This window comes from Pyrgilauda ruficollis, unplaced genomic scaffold (assembly GCF_017590135.1).
Source record: "Pyrgilauda ruficollis isolate IOZ18807 unplaced genomic scaffold, ASM1759013v1 scaffold80, whole genome shotgun sequence".
NCBI classification, from domain to species: Eukaryota; Metazoa; Chordata; class Aves; order Passeriformes; family Passeridae; genus Pyrgilauda; species Pyrgilauda ruficollis.
Genome location: NW_024529933.1, coordinates 397635 through 412553, shown reverse-complemented (window position 1 = coordinate 412553; position 14919 = coordinate 397635). Strand labels below are relative to the sequence as shown.

The 14919-nt window shown below is 43.4% G+C and overlaps 2 long non-coding RNA genes across 3 annotated transcripts in view; both read left to right on the top strand.

Moving 5' to 3' along the window:
* LOC121364339 overlaps positions 1–14919 on the top strand; it is an 80665-nt gene that overhangs the window by 3221 nt on the left and 62525 nt on the right. The window contains exon 3 of one of the 2 annotated variants that reach the window (XR_005956857.1): positions 14331–14472. The exons of the other annotated variant lie outside the window; for it this stretch is intronic. This is a non-coding gene — a long non-coding RNA (uncharacterized LOC121364339). Of the gene's footprint in view, positions 1–14330; positions 14473–14919 lie in introns of those variants that run through there. 2 annotated transcript variants of the gene reach the window in all.
* Positions 2606–8581, top strand: LOC121364340. The gene is made up of 3 exons (XR_005956858.1): positions 2606–2756; positions 7394–7589; positions 8421–8581. It is a non-coding gene; the product is annotated as an uncharacterized LOC121364340 (long non-coding RNA).

The window sequence follows — 14919 nt, the reverse complement described above, 5'->3', positions numbered from 1 at the left end:
TTTATCTCAAATTGCTAAGTATCCTGGGAACAGGAGAAAATGTGTGAAGCCTTTAAATATAGAATCCCCAGTTCTTGGAAGGAGAAAGTCTTTGATTGAGAAAGACTTCTCATTGATTGAGAAAGACTGGCCTTGTCATCATTTAGATTTCATGTTTCCTTGGGCATTCATGGGTTGCCCCCCTCCCCCTTCCTCTTTTTTTTTTTTTTTTTTAACTTCTTTTCAACAAGAGAACTTGTTAAAAATAGAATTCTCCTGAATCTTCTTGATCTAGGTGTGTTACCCATTGTAGATTAGATTAGTGAGATTCTAGAGATTGGTGACCTGTAGTGCCTAAAAATGAACTTTTTTTTTAAAAAGGAAAATTGAAAGTACTTTTATAATACTTGTATTTGTTCAATAAAAAGTGCATATTGCTAGAGTTTCTATTTTCTCTATGAGTCGTGCTCCACTCTGTGTAATTATCTGCTAGAATGCATACTCTGCATGTGTTTTTAGTTAAAATTTCTTAAAACACGGTCTTAAAGTCTGCATATTTTCAGCCTAGTCCTTTAATAACGCACATAAAATAGCATGTGTCCATCCTGCATGTGGAATATCTAGTGATGTATTTTCAACTATTTAGCTTAGAGATTTTGGTAGCATGTGTCAAGACTAATATTTATTTTCTATTTTCCCATTACCTGTAATAAACTAACACATATAAAGGAAAACTTCTAGCTTCATTTTTAAACTCTAAGAAAGAAGGTGTGTGTATGCTTAGTAGAGGGCCCATACATGAAGTGAGATTGCTTTTTTTATTTTTCTGGCTACTTCTGTCACAAATTATATAAGCTGACCTGGAGAACACTTCTCTGGTTAAAAAAAACCAAAAAACAAAAAAAAAAAAAAAAAACCAACCAACCAAACAAAAAAAACCCAACAAAACTTTTAGAATCTTTTTATTCTATTTTCACAGATTATGACAATAATCATCACATATATCCCAATATACTTCTTGAGGGCACCTGATGAGTGGTACCTTACGCTGCCTGCATGATTCCTTCATTTAGTGACCAAAGCATTCCTCATATGGAAGTATTTGTGATCTTTTCCCTTTGGTGATGTTTGTTGCACAATGAGGCTGATCACTTCCTGGATAACAGCCTGGGCTTGTTGGGAAGTGTGATGTAATGGGCATTCCTAGCAAATTTTATGCAAAAACCTTTTTTTCCCTAGCTCCCACTGGTCCATGTAAACTACTTGGCAAATAATGAAGCACTTAAGTGATGTGTTCTTTTTTTAATTTCAATAACTTTTATGTCTGCTAAGGACTAGTTCTTGGTAAATTCTTCTTTGAAGGACCAAAGCTTGCTTTCAAATTTTCAAGACTTACAGCTCGGCATTGATGGGAATATGATACTACTCTTTTAGTGAAACTCTTCACTGCAAGTCCTGCAAAGCACTATCTGTCCTCCAAAGACCTCACCTGGCCTGAGTTTTCCAGCACTGGTACAGCACTTCTCCTGGATCCCTAAGGAGATCATGAGGACAGGGAGAAAATGTGCCTACCACTTGTGCCTGTGGAGAGATTTAGGAAAATACTTGATGACTGGGTCACTTATCCCTTCTGCTTCCTATAAATGCTCTGTGGCTACAGCTGTGATAAAAGGGAAATTCTGATGTATCCTTGATGCTGTTCCATTGCTTCTAGTAATACTGGAAAAGTGAAGCCACTGCAAGCCTTTGATCGCTCCTGGGGTAGAAGAAGAATGCCAGCAGCTGCTCCACCTACTCCTGTAGCTGTGGGGATGTGCTCATGCTCCACCAAGGCACAGGGGCTTCCTCAGGGACAGCCTCCCCTGGCCATTCCAGTCTGTCCCTGTCCCTGTCCCTGTCCCTGTGCCACCTTGGGACAGGTGCAGGGTGCCGGGCTGTGGCATCCTCTGGAATGCCACTGCCACTGCCCTTGTGCTGGGTGCCGCAGGGTGCTTCTCCAGGGGGGGTGGCTGTGCAAATAGCCAGAGCCTGCTCAGCAGTTGAAACTCCCTCTGGTTTGGGTTCTAGTCCCTGGCTGAAGCTATGGTGGTTGCTATACCAGAAGCAGGAGCCACACAGACAGCAGAGGAAGCAAAATCTCACAACACAGGAGCCAAATTAGCCAGGCTGTTTATACACTACCACCATGTTTCCCATGGCACAGCAGGAGAGGGGCCAGCACTAGCAGCACAACCCTTAAAATGCGCCCTTTCCCCTTTTGGTGTCCGCTTCAGGAGCTTGAGTTTCTCCATTAGCATCCAGGGAGTGTTACTTATGGGCTGAAAATCCCTGTGGAGGCTGAGGAACTCCTTTGGAGAATCAGAAACTGCTGGGAAAGAGATGCTCAGCTTGAAAAGGTAATCCTCCTAATCCTTTGGAAAGGTAATGCTCTAGTCCTTTGCCAGTGTCATTTATACAGGCACTGTCTCATGAGCTTGCTTTCTTTTGAGCACTGTCTTCATGCTTGAGTTTGGTGTTAGCAGGGCTTGCGGCAAACTGAGCCAGAAGCCAGCTTTATTTCTTCCTCCTGACACTCTCTTTACTGATTTATTACTTTTTTCTAGCAACAGTGTCTTAGTTTTTGCTCCTGACTGTCTGCTCTGGCACATAACCGACCTGGGAGCTGGTGAGCGCTGCCTCTCAGATCCCCAGCCAAAGGTCAGTAGCTGCATGGTGGCCTCTGGATTCCTTGGATACCGACCCTTGTCATGTGGGGAGGCATTAACCTTTGGCCCTGAGTAAGTGTCCTCATATCTCACCTCAGTTAGTCTGGCCTGCTATTTGATCCTGCCCAGTATAAACCCCTTTCCTTTGGCATTCTGCAAATCTAAGCCCTGTGTTGATTATTTCCATTCACCTGATGCTGGTGGGAGATAGCCTGTGTGTTGCACCCAGGAATGAGTAAGTAGTGGCAGAACGGGCAGCTCGGGAATAGCAGACTGTGTGTTCACAGCCCCTCCTGCATCCCAAGGGAGCAGTGGTGGTAGCTTCCTTTGTGTAACCTCTCTTTCTCATCCAGAGTAGGGATAGTTACTATGGGAGGATACTGCCTGTATCATGCAACTAAGGTGTTTCGAGAGTTTGAGGTTTGGGGCTTTTTTAACACCTGATTCATGGGGAGGGAGTCACTGAGAGTCCCTTACTTCGAATCAGGCTCTTGGGACAGGTTTAGACTCATCAACAGATCTTAGCATGTTAAAAAAATGTGAGCTTTCTCTTGCCTCTTTTTAATGCAGAACATGGTCAGGGGTTCACCTCAGTGCACCACCACTATTCCTGCCAACTCCCATGATTACTGGACATGTAACCTCACACAGCTCCCTTGAGTCCATCTCAGGGCTGTACAGGCATTCTTAGTTTAGCTCTGATGAATGATCGTTTTACTTCCTTGCATTGGGTAAACAGCTGTTTTCCATGTTACCTGCTTTAGGAGCCTCACTGGCATGTTGTTTCTTTCCTTGCCTCCAGCAACAAGCAGACACAAGTGACTAATTGCAGCAAGGCTGCACTGGCACCTTCTTGCAATCAGGACAACATGAAAAATACACATAATTTTCATACAGCACACCACACGTCAGTTGGCTGCAAGATGAAATAACAGGGAGCAGGCACTTGCAGTCTCTTTTCTGTATCTTTTACTATTCAAAAGAATGAAAGCAACACAGGCTTGGAGGTCTGTCCCGAAGTGGCCAGGCCCCTTTGGTCTCAGCGCTTCCAGCTTCAAGTCCGTACTGGGGAATCTCTCCCTTTGAAGTATGTCTCACTTGGGCAGGAGCCAATGTCATGAGGAGGAAACTATTAGCTTGTAAAGAGAACCCCACAGGTGAAGTCTGACCTCCTGCTGGTTTCTTTGCTTGCAGGTATTTCCTGTGGATGCTTTAAAAACAGATGGTATTGTGGGTTTTGCTGGTGCCACCTGCTAGTGGGCAATGCTCTGTGTCAAAAGGAACAGGGAATTTAGAAGAGTAGGCTTTAAAACATCACATTAATGTATTTTAGCCTGCCTGCATGCTTTTTAAATTGTGCCACTGTTTTAAAAGGCCAGATAAGCTCATTTTTACATGGGTTGGTCCTTGTCCTGGAGCTGGTAGCCCAGGAGGAGGGCAGTGATGGTGGAGCAGAGTGGTGCTGCAAAGGATGTGAAGCCCCACTTGAGCACCTGTGCTTTATGAGCAGAGGTTATATCAGGGCTGGTGGGATTTACAGCTGTGTGCAGCTCTTCATTCCACATTTCCTACCAAGGTCCAGCATGCAGACCACAGGGCATGTTTTTCCTCTCAGTAGGCTCTCAGTTTTGCAGTGGCCATTTCTTTTGTCTGCTTTGCAGACAGAATTTTTTTTCCATCTTCTTATTTTCTTTTCTGTAATTGCCACTGAATTTTTGATGTTTGTATGTACTTTGGCAGATTGAGAAATCTCCTGATGTGTTGTGAGATGTCCTTATCATATTCTGCCAAGCTCTACCAACCTATTATTTCCATATCATATTCCCTGCCACCTTACTTTTGAAACTTCATTGTAAGGTCTACTCAAGCCTGTGTCCAAATAGCTACATTTTATCAAAGCCTCATTCTTCTGCCCTACCACTATTCCATGCCTTTTGTCATCTTGGGCAATGAGGCAACATGATGCTAACCTCCTCTCCCCAAGGCATTGTGTACCATCTCTGCAAATCAAATGGTGGTGATCCAGTTTGGGATTAGGAAATAGAAAGACGTGAACAATTCCTTGTTTGCATAAGACTGGAAGAACTGTTGGGGCAGAGCTGGGACTAGAACCCAGAAAAGTCATGGGACTGCCTGTCATAACAAGAAAGGGAGCTTGCAGCAGCTTCTTTTTCTGAGATGATTTGTTAAATCTCCTGTAATTGTTTTAGTAAACACTAATAGATGGGAAACAAAACAGAATGTTCTCTTCCAGCTTTTGTAGGCTGCGTGGTATCTCTCACAGCCATATGGGATTAATGGTAGCTGTAGGGTAGGATTGTATCATAAAACTTGTATTAAATGTTTTAAAGCCAATTAAAGAGACACTGCCAATTTGAGCTTTCTAAGATTTTACAAAGCAAAATTTTTTCCATTGTAGGCAAAGTGCCTTTGAAGTGCTAGATCCTGAAATTTTTAGCCATTTAAGAAGTAAATTGCTATATAGTCTCTGCTGATGCTGAGCCAATACCATGACAGAAATTCAACTAGTTATGCAAGTACTGTTGTGGGCAGCCAAGGAATAAAATGCTCCTAAGCAGAAATTCATTTTTCCTTCATATACAGAAGTATTTTAAATCTTAATTGAAGCCTCATTAAGTGACATTTTGGACAGGAAGGTTTGGGTTCTCCTACCAATTTGATGATGTGTCTTTCAGATAAGCCTTTCTTAAAACCTTCAAGTCTCCAAATGGAGAAGTGAGACCTTTTCTGAGTGTTATACCGATTATTAGAAAATCCATATGTCTGAATTCTTGAATTTCATTAAAAACCAAGTTTCCATTTCATGTATATAGTTCCCCTTATCATAAGGTGTAAAATATCCTTTTTTTTTCCCATGGAGAGCATTCAACCTGCATTTCAAGGAGCAAGCAGCCCATGACAGGAAAAGGATCTGCAGGGCTCAGTGTCCAGGGTAGAAAGGAGATGGATGGATGTAGATGCAGTCACAGTTTGCTTTCCTAGGTAGTGTTGTACTTCCATTCATGTGAGAAATATGAATCTTTTGATGGAGCTCAGGATGCACTTGGGTTTCTGGGCTGCAAGCTCACACTGCTGGGTCATGTCCAGCCTATCATCCTCCAGTACCCCAAAGTGCTCCTCAGGGCTGCTCCCTATCCCTTCATCCACCAGCCTTTGTTCATACCAGGAGCAATTCCTTTTCAGTTGTAACTGTGATTAAAACTCCAGAATCCTTGACCCGTAGATGAGCCTGTCAGGACACTTCTTGGCCTGTTGTAGCATCCTCTGAGAGACAAAAGCATCTCTTTGTTACCCTTGTGCCTTGGATGTGGTCTGCCTCTGTCTGTCAGAGGGCAGCAGAGGCTGGGGCAGCAATACCTTCCCCTCCTGCCCAATCCATTTCCAGAGTACTCTTGGTGCACATCCTAAGCTCTGTGTGTTGCAGAGGGCTGACAGTCCCCGCAGCGTGCCTGGTGATTTCCTGCACAGTTGCAGGGCTGATGTGTGTGCTTTGGGGAACCATCAGGGCTGGAGGTGAGCAGGACTTGGCACAATGTCACCTTCCTGGTCTCACAGCTCATTGCTCACCCGCAGCTGGGACCTGACAGGCTTTTTTTGTCTCTGTTTTGTATAAATCTTCGTCACTGTAGCACTTCATCTGATGTGACTAATACGCATGGTTTTTCTCTGCTCTCTCCCCTGAGGAAGGTGGGGGGAGAATTAGTGTGGGCAGTGCAGTATTTCTGCTTCAGTCTGGTTATTTTAGAAACAAACTTAAAAACATATGTTCATTTCAGTTCGTTTATGTGACAGAGACAAGGTCGAAGAGATATGCCTGGAAAGTGTAGCTGAAACCTCCCTAAGAGCTGGGCTGTGTGCAGGGATCATGTTACACGGAGTTTATTGCAGGCTGGTATTTAAATTCACTGTAGCCTGCCCCATCATTGTATTTTAAAGGTCCCTTTCTTTTACAGATCTCTTCATTTTGTCTCCTTCTCCTGTTTGTACTTTTCCATTTATTGTTCTTTTCAGGACAATTTCATTTTTTGAAATATTCTCTGTTCTGTGGGAATCATAATCTCTATTATAGAAACACATTTGCATAAATCTTGATAGCCCACATTTTCTCCTCACCTAGATCCTCATTGTGTCACATGTTGTGTCCTTGCTTCACAATTCCTACCTAAATTTCCAGTACAGGTGAGACAGACTGTACCCTTGAAATGCTTGTTAATAAGGCAACCATTGGGATTGGCAGGACATGGTGATGGAAGATTTCCTCTTGAAAAAGTGAGGATTGGCAAGTCTGGTTTTCATTTTTTCATCAAAGCAAAAGCAGAGTTTTGTAAATGATGGTGGGAAGAAACCTGAGGAGGGGAGATTTCAGTAGATGAAAGCCTGTCTGCTGGGAAGAGATGTGAGGGGGCAACTGAGTCTCAGCTCAGCTGGACCTGGATGTAGACCTGAAGCCCTTGCCGCTGTGAGATTGGTGGCTGGGGCTGCTCCCCTCCTGGCCAATGTTTAAAGATCTAGAAGGTGAGAAGAAAAATGAGAAAACAAATAGTGATTAACTTAGTCATGGGAGGAGACCACCTGAGTGTGGTGTAGGAGACAGAAGTTGAAGCCTTTGCTGAAATCTGTCACAAAAACTAATTAAACTTTCTCCTTCATGTTCTCCTCCATTGCTGTAATCCCTGTGACTGCCAAAGCTCATCCTGCTTCTCACCAGCCAGTGCTTCTCACTTTCCTTGGGGCTGGGAACTTACAGCCACACAAGTCCTTCTTCTGGGAAAAAGGTCCCATAAAGTGCTTCCCAACATGTGCAAGAATGCAAATAGGATTTGAAGAAGATTCGTCTCATTTGATTATATCTCTAAGCAACTGGTCTTCTGGTCTTTTGCACAAGTATAGTTCAAAGTTTGTAATAACAAGTAGGGTGGTGGGGAGGGGGTAAAGCAAACTGGGATTTTTGGAAGAGTTTTGGTAAAGTCTTGCACTCTGTTACTGTGGTGATACCATGGAAACTTGATTTGTGAGTCTAGGGAGACTCTAAGTTGTGAAGGAAAAAGCTGAGATTTTTGGTAGGACCACATAGTTTTGAGCTCTCCTTTTGACTTTTCCTCCAAGTAATATTGATGGGGATGTGGTTAATTTTAGTGGCAACATGATCAGTGTATAAATCATGATAAGCCTTCACTAAATGAAAACTGGAACATGTCTACTGAACTGCTTTTGAAATGTCTGGATGTAAGTAAAAGGGATCAGAGGCCTGTTTGTAGCTCAGAGAATATATTTGACTCTGAACTAATAAATTTTCCCAAATTTTCTTTAAGAAGTTAGTTGAATGAAAGGTCAGTCCCATTTGTAAACAAAGCTGTCTGAATTTATTGTTAAGTAAAATCATCAGGGGCTTTTGCAGTGCTTTCCTCTGTGGCTGAGTGCTGGCACAGTTGCTTTTTAGAAAGCTTAGTGCATATGATTCTTTTTTATTAGAAAATAAACAGAAAAGACATGCTAATCAGTAGCTTCAAAAGGCCCTTGCTGCAATATCAGTGCAAGAGCCTCCTGATGAAATGGGAAAGCAGACAAGTTGTTTTCAGGCAACAATTGTTTTCTACTGTGGTAGAAAATTGAAGCTCTGGCCAGCTTAGTGAAAAGTTTATGGACCTTCTGGGGAGCCTCTGCTACGTTTGTCCAGCCTACACTGATTTTTTTTCTCTGATTCTTTGGAACCAGGTGAAAATCAGTAGTTTGAGCATTCAGACCAAACAGAAAAGAGAAGAGAAGAACCCTGAGGATGTGAAATCTTGTACAGACACCTGCAAAAACCAAAGCAGGTGTTTTCTGTGTTGCACTGTCAGGAGTGCTGTGCAGAGCAAGAGGAGTGGTTGCCTCACAAATTTCTGGGTAAGGACATCCTACTCACTCTCCCCCTTCCCTGTGGCTGATGTTGACAGTACTGCCAAGTTCTGTTCTCATTATTTGCCCAAACTAGAGGTCTATGAGGCATGTGGGCACCCTGCAATACAGCGGAGGGACCCAGGCTGCATGAGCTCAGCAGCAGCAGAAATGGGATTGCCTCTCCAGCTATCCCCAGTTCTTTTGTCATGGCAGTGCCAAGTTCAGCATGGGCTAAGATTCTGCTTTTTGGGCAGAGCGTGTAGCAATGGTCACATCATTTAAATGTAGTATCTGAAGTGCTTTGTATCCCATGCCTGTGCCTCCTTCACTTTTTATATAATGTAGCCTGTGCATGGTGTCATTTTACTAGAACAACGCTTCTTAGGCACTGCTGTAACCAGAAATACCCTGACCTAGCTGTCACGTGCTGGCTATTTCTTGTGCCAAAACAAAAAGGTGAGAAAATAGAAACTAAAGAGATGGAGCAATTGCCATGCATGTATTTGCATTTCTCTCTCCTGAGCCTGTAAATAATCTAGTTCATGGCAATGTTTCTGTTTGGGGTTTCTGCCTCATTTCTGCTTGGCAAATGGGTTTGGAGAGGCTTGGGAGATTTTATTTGCTTTTTCAAGGGAGAGAGAAAAAAGATAAGGGGGACTGAGGCTGTCATAAGGTCAGTGAAGCTGCAGCACACCAGCTGGGAGCATGGCTTACTGTTCATGTGTGCTTAGGGAGGCATCCAGGTTCCCAGACAGGATGGACAGCTAGCTGGGAGGAAAATGACAGCTCAAAAGGTTATGTGGTCACATGGCTAGGTTTTCCTTGGGCTGGCCTTCAACCACTGTCCCCATCACCATTCCTAGGCAAGGCTATCTCTCGAGGCTTGTGTAAAAAAAAAGAGCTACACCCTTTTAATTGAAGTTGTGTATTTAAGCAGGTTTCCAGTAAACTAGTGCATATGCCTGGACTGTTATTTCAGCACAGAATGGGTTTTTTTTGTTTGTTTTGGTTTGGTTTTGCTTTATTTTATTTGACTTCTGTATTATTTTAGCATAAGAAAAGCAGTTAAGAGCAGACTGCAATTAATATACCATTTTCATACCTCCTCCAAAAAATGTGTTATACAGTGTTTAAACTTGTAGAAAATCATGGTAGACAAAGCTTGATAAACTTTGGTTCCTTTCCAGAAAGGTGAAGAGGAAAAGATTTTTCCTGGATCTGGTTTTTCAAAGTGAACTCCAGGTGGTCTTTGCTGTGCCTCACTGAACCCAGGCTCCTTCCTATTATATCAGTGTGTGGTGCCTTATAGCAGTTCCCAAGACTTTAGCCTGCGACCTCTTAAAGAACAAATGCATGCTTCTCTGTAGAGAAACTCAAGGAGCATGAAAATTTCTGGCATTTGAAATTTCATTTCAGTGTTCAAATTTTAGAAATGTATTTCTATTAAGTAATTAAGAGTTTGTTGACACTGAATGAAAATCACAGGAACATTAGGTTGTTGTATGGGAGAGTGACTTCTTGTGTGTCCTACCAGATGAGGAGACCTCACAATAGCCCAAAAGCTCTTCTGGAATCCCCGATTGAAGGGACACAGCTTTTGTGATGGCCACGTCTTGGCTCAAAGAGAGCTCATTTCTCTGAAAGGCAGAGCCTTTTTCTTGCCCACTCTGCCTTTGAACTAAGAAGCATGAAACCTAAGGGATGCTGTATGACTTCCTGAGTTTTGTGTTATGCATGGATGGTTGAGCATTGTTCACGCCGGGCATTCAGATAAGAGGGGAGGCTTTGCATGTGCTGCGTCCCCTCTGAATTGTCCCACAACTGCCTGTCCCACCGGACCACCTCGACAGCTGAATGAAGAGCAGCTGTTCATTAACAGGGAACAGAGATCCGGTGCTGGCCATAGGAAGTAAAAGCCCTAGAGCACACTGCAGTAGCGTTGTTCTCCCTTTACAAAGCTGCTCTCTGTTAAACTGCAGTATCAACCCTCACTGGCGTACAAATGCCCTTCGTTAGGGTTTGCACGCTGTGTTATATGAGTCCGCAGTTAAAAAGCAAACGAACAAAACCTGCTTGTGGCAATTTACTGTAATGGCACTGGAAGTCAGTTTAATCAGTGAAAAAAATGAGTGAGGTGATTATGCTCAACTATAGTGCTGGAAGGAGCAGGACAGCCGGGCGCTGAGGTTGTGACTTCACCAGGGACTGTGGAGGAGATGGATTATTTGCAAAATCTCAGCCTGACATGGCTCTCCCAGAATGCAGCCTGCTCCTAAGACACATATCCGTATATGTTTAATAAGGTGCTAGAACAGAACCTGAAATGTTCATTCACATTCCTCTGTTGTGGATCATTTCAGTGACCATCTGGTGCCCCTCTTATTTTCTTTAAAGACTGTCTTGCATCCTGCACATTACTTTCTGTTTACCCTTTGGGGCCCTGCTTGGCAGAGTGCCATGGAATGTGCTTGGTGTCCTGTCCTTTCCTAACTCAGCAAAACACCGAAGACAGTGCATAATGATAAGCCATAGTGTTTCCGCTCCCACCTCACTGGGAGAGCCCCATCTTACCAGCTGCAAGAGCAGCCTTTGCTTGGAAGGATGTGAAAGTTTGTACAAACAGTACTTTTATTTCCAGGGAGATTTTTAATGCTTGTTTTAGTGGCTTGCTTAGATTTAAATACTTGAGTAGAGACAGCAGCCTGGTATCCAAGTGGTAGAAGAGAGATCGGTGAAAGAAAAAAATAATTCCTTTCATGGGTCCAAGAGTTACTCTCTGACACCAGAAGCTGAAAGGCTTCCCAGCTGAGCCACCATTTTCCATGTGTTAGTGCTACAATTGCAAACCTACCTGCGCTTTGTAGTGTGCAAATTCAGTTAATTTGCTTAGCTGGAAGAAAAGCAGTAACTCTACCCTTTCTGAACTGACCAGCATGGGAGTCTGTATTTTAACCTTAAGAAGAGCTAGCAGCCTTGAGGAATGCCACTAGGAAATGGAACTCAAGCAATCACACTGGACAAATGATGAATTGCATATATTTCTAGTGCATCTGTTTGCGTGGATGTGATTGAGAGAGGGGAAGGAAGGGGAAGGATGGACCTGATACCAACCATATTCAGTTTAGGAAGGAATGCAGAGGAGACTGTGGTTACAGACTGATTTAGGAGTTCATTGAGTCAATTGAAGGAACCTGGTGTAAGTGGCTGTGGGTTGATGTTTTTCACGTGGCAGTGACCCAGCTGTGTTGCTCTGTGGGCACTTTAAGCCAGCAAAGCTGCATCACCTCCAAGAGACACAGGCTGAGACAGCTGAGCCCATTTCCACCAGCACCACTGCATTCTCTGACCCAGCTTCTGCCAGGAGAGGTATTTTGTTGAGGGAATGGGACTGGGATGATTCCCAGGCCCTGGGCAGGCCTTGCTGTGCTGGCACAATGCTGTTCTATGAATCCTCTGACAAGCTAAAACAGCTGAACTGTTTTACGTTTCATTTGTTTAAGTGGCCTTTTGCAGTGGCGTGAGTACACAGAATATTTTAGTTGTCCTTCTCTGGTTATCTTTTGCTTTGTCATGTTGATGATGTTCTTACTCAATTTATTTAGCCAACACATTTTGGCTAACACTATGTTGAACTCTGCTCCAGGAGGACTCTTTGGTTCAGGTGCGTCCACAGCTTCTCTAGGAAGCAAGTCAGGATTTTTCTGGTCAACAGGAGCGCATTTGCATTTGTAAACTGTTGGTCCTCTTCCCTTATCTCTGTTTGTATTATGTTACAACTCAGGGTGTTCCTGCACCCCATGTTGGTATGGTGCCCAAAAGCTGACACTTCTGTAAGCTTGTAGTCTGTGTGTGGTACAAAAAGTACCAGAGAGAGTGGCTAGGGATTGCTATAAAGAACTCAATGTTGTATTTCGTTCTCCTAAATAATACTGCTGCTGTAGATCCTCCTACATGCTGAAGTAAGGAATCTGTGTGAAAGTGTCTTCCCTCCATGTATGTTTATTGTCAAAGTCCTTCAAGCTTTGTTTGACTATTTTGATGTGTCCAGTTTCTTATCTGATTCTTTCTGGTTACCTTTCCAGTTCAGGGACAAAGTCCGAAGAGAGATTGGCATATGCTTATGGAGGGTGGAGTTGGCAGAGAAATAGTTTAGCTCTGCCCCCTTTTTGATTGGAAAGTTGTCCTTGTAAAACAATCCCAGCTGGGGTCTGAAAGAGAGTGAGTTTCTGCATCTTCCTGAAGTGCTATTGTCACAGCACCCAGAGGAATATATCTCATTTTAAATTTGAGGAGCATGACTGTTCCCTCTGTGACACTTAGGTATCACAGACAGGTGATGGGGCTGGGGCATGTGTTCAGAAGGAGAATCAACTCCAGGCAAATGTTTCTTGTGACTGTTTTCTTGACCTGTCCTCAAGGATATCCAGGGCTCAAGGTCCCACATCACCCCCAGGTTCTCTGCTTCATCATTCCTACTGCTGGAAAGCAGGCCCTTATACCCCTTTTGAACCTCCCTTCCCACAGTTTAAACTTTTTGCTCTAACCCCCAAAAATTCCATTGTGTATACTTTATATATGATCTAATGTAGAATGTTTGAATTCCTGAGAGAACACAGAAGAAAGCCAACTCATGCCTCAGAAGGTGACTCAGATGCCTTTCTGGCCAAAGACAAAAAACTCTGCTCTTACCATACCAGGACAGATTAGAAGCACCTAAGAATGTCCTGACTGATACTATTTAGTAGATGGCAAGACTTGGACACTATGTGGGACTGGAAGGAATCTGAGAAGGTTTATTACAAGCAAATTGTGTTTTCTTAGTGGGTGCTTGTGATCTGCCATCCATGCAGAGCAGGAGCAGCAGTGATTCTGCAGCCTCACTCAGGTCAGGGTGAACAATTATGAGTGTGGACCAAAGTCAGTCATGGAATACCTGAGCACAGCAAGACAGCAGGAGATCTTGTGGTGGTTATTAATGGAATATTTGTAACTGTGTCCAGGCAATTTACATTATGAGTAATGTAAACATAGAGGTTATTGAATGAGGAGTGAAAACTATCAGGCAGGAGGTTAGTGGTTGTTGCTTTAACTGGGGACGAGAAAGAAAATGCTCCCTGGGGTCATTAATTGTGTTCTCCTGACACTTTGCTAGAGCAGAACTTAGCTCTCAACTGTCCTTCTATCTCAGCTTGAAATGTCTGAAGTGATGGTGATGATTTCATCCTGTGAGCTATGACATAAGCTGCAAGTGAATGTCAGTCTCAGAAGATGACTGCATTTCTCAGAGAAGTTTCCTTGAGAACCTTTGCTGGTAGCTAATCAACCCACTTCAAGCTGGTTTTTCTGTGTTTCACCAAAGCTCCAGAAAAATCAATGGTTTTGAACAGTGTTCCACAGCCATTGCTTTGATTTTTGAAAATTCATTAAGAACAACAATGACAAAAACAACAAAAAAATCATTCTAGTGAGCTGAATAAAGCTGAACAGGCAAATCCCAGATACCCAGTAGAAACAGTGTCCTGTTTATAAGGAAAGAGTGTGGTTACTGTGGTCAGACAGTTGGGCTACAGGCCAGGCCTTGCCTCCTAAACATATTTTATCTAACCTCATGTCACAGGCAGGATGTGGGGAATGTAAGATTTTCTCTTCTGAAAGGTAAGGGCCATTCACAGAGAGCATACACAGGCATTGCTCCCTTGACAGCTGCTTTGCGTTACACCCATTGAACCTCTACTTCTTTATTAGGGTATCAGAGGAAATTTCTAGACCTGCTGGAATCAGGACTGGGGCAGATCCATCTTGGTGGCTTTCCCCAGGCAGTCAAAAAGGCAAAGACAGGCTGCAACCAGGCCTGAATGGACCCATTCTCCTCAGCCAGCTCTGAAGACTTGAGGTATGTCTCACCTAAGCATGGGGTGTGATTGTAGCACATAAATAATGGGTGCAGCTAGTGTGGTCCAGAAACTATAAAACTGTAGAGTTCCTGGAGAGTCCTTGCTCCTTCCCTGACTGCTGGTGTTAAATAGGGTGTCTGGAAGAAGCCATCAGGGCTACAGGAGTACCTCTGCTTGGTTGGCTGAAGCTAAGGGGATGTCTAATGGTGGTATTTTAGGATCCAGGTTTCCCTTTGACTAGAGGTATCTAGTTTTTCCACTAAGAAAACTGATGCAGCTTCCTTGAAAGTGATGGGCAGCGTCAGAAATGAGGTTAAAGGCATATTGTGTCATTTTTCCCTTGTGAAACAAACTGCCAAAATTTATTACTGGATACAGGCAAAGCTCATCTCAGTCTGTACAGCAAACCCTGTGATGGTAGTGGGACTTCAATGGACAAA